This window comes from Alligator sinensis, unplaced genomic scaffold, assembly GCF_000455745.1.
Source record: "Alligator sinensis unplaced genomic scaffold, ASM45574v1 scaffold863_2, whole genome shotgun sequence".
Taxonomy (NCBI): Eukaryota; Metazoa; Chordata; order Crocodylia; family Alligatoridae; genus Alligator; species Alligator sinensis.
The window spans coordinates 535372-537017 of record NW_005842780.1 but is presented as its reverse complement, the minus strand read 5'-3'; positions in this window follow the sequence as shown (position 1 = coordinate 537017).

Here is a 1646-nt window from a genome sequence, read left to right as displayed (position 1 = left end):
GGAAGCCGGGGCCGCTCGGCTTGGAGCCTCGCCGGTGTCCGGAGCACCGCTCGGGGCGGGCGCTCCTCCAGGCCGGCTGGCCCTGCCCTCGCTGCCAGGTGTCAGCGTCTCCCCGCTGCTCCAGACGTTGGCAAAGGCGCCTATTGCAAACCTGCTTCCAGCCTCATGCCTGGCCTGTTTCCCTCCACCCCCAGTCTTTATGAGTACATACGGGTGGGTTTCCAGTAAGGCAGCTGTCGTGGACCTCACTGTGCCCGGCTCTGGCTGTGCGCTCAGATTGAGGCACATGGGGAGAGCAATTCACCTGGTGCTTCAGTGTGGAAACCCCAGGCACAGTTTTGGGAAGCCAGTCCATGGCAGGGACTTGCACATGCTCCTTTAATAGCGCTGGAGGTGAAACTTAGCATCATATGATCTGCTTCTGACCGTAGCTACCGGGGGTGGTTCTGTGGCCATAAAGGCCCCTTTCTTCCCTGCTTCAGGAGTGCTTTGCTGTGAGGAAAAAAGATTTGTAGAACAAGAAGGGAAGGAGCATCCAAACTAAAAAGATACTGAGCCGGTAAGGTAGCATAGGGATAGGTATATGTGGCAATAGACCCTAATTGAAGGAGCTCCATCCTCAGGGAGGAGTAGCTTAGCACCCAAGTAACTCCCTCTCTAGCCCAGCTGCAGGAGCCCTCAGCAGCAGGATCTGGAGTTGTGAGGGTGACCTTTAAATGGATGGGTGGCGTGCGGAGAAATGGAGAGAAGGGAAAACTAGCAACTAGAAGGGAACAAGTGGCCACTTATGACTTTCCCAGTTTGAGGAGGGGAGATGACAAGATTTTAGAAATCCAGATTTTCTGTGCAAGGTAGGCTCTTGAACTCTGGCTAGGGCAGGGTCTTGGTTTCACTCCACTAATTTTTTGGGGACAGCTCTTCTGTCCTGTAAGCCACCTAAAGGAGGGGGTGGTGTAGCTGGAGACAGTGCATTTCCCCCCTTCCTCAGAGACTCAGTGTTGCTGCTTATGCAGCTTTGCTTGTGGGGTAGGAAATTGTGTGTGCTGAGAAGGGTCTTGTGATCTTTTCAGGGGTAGTTGTGGCCTGTGTTCGCCCACTTCTGAGTGCAAAGCTTTGGGCTTGTGGGAAGCAAGTTCTTTTCTTGCTGTCCCTTTTGGTAACATCTGTTCAATGTAATGTCCTTCCAGCCTGTCCTGTTTTAACTATAAAGTCAGACAGAGTTACAGAACAAAGCAGGGAGGTCTCTTTCTAAGGGAACCACAAGGATGTGGTAGAAATAAATTGCATTCAGTGAGAAAGTGAAGAGAATGGTGCTTGCAAGAAGGATGCCCAAAAAGTAAGACTGCTTTCTATGACCCATCCACGAGTCTTTGCACTTCTCCTTTCAGCTTATATCTAGGGTTTGAGTTTAAGGTGTTGTAGTTTTCAGTGCCATTAATTAGCAGAAGCCTCTGCTAAAATATGTATAGCAGTAACTGCTTGATTGTTGCTTGATATAAGTCAGCATTTGGTTTGAGCTTGATTCTTGCAAGCTTAGAAGCAGTGCTGGTAAAGGGGATGCTTGGAGGGTCTGTCTAGGACTGCTCCATTACCTTTTATTGGGGGTCACTGGATCTCTGTTCCTTAAAATAATTTATAGCAGGAAT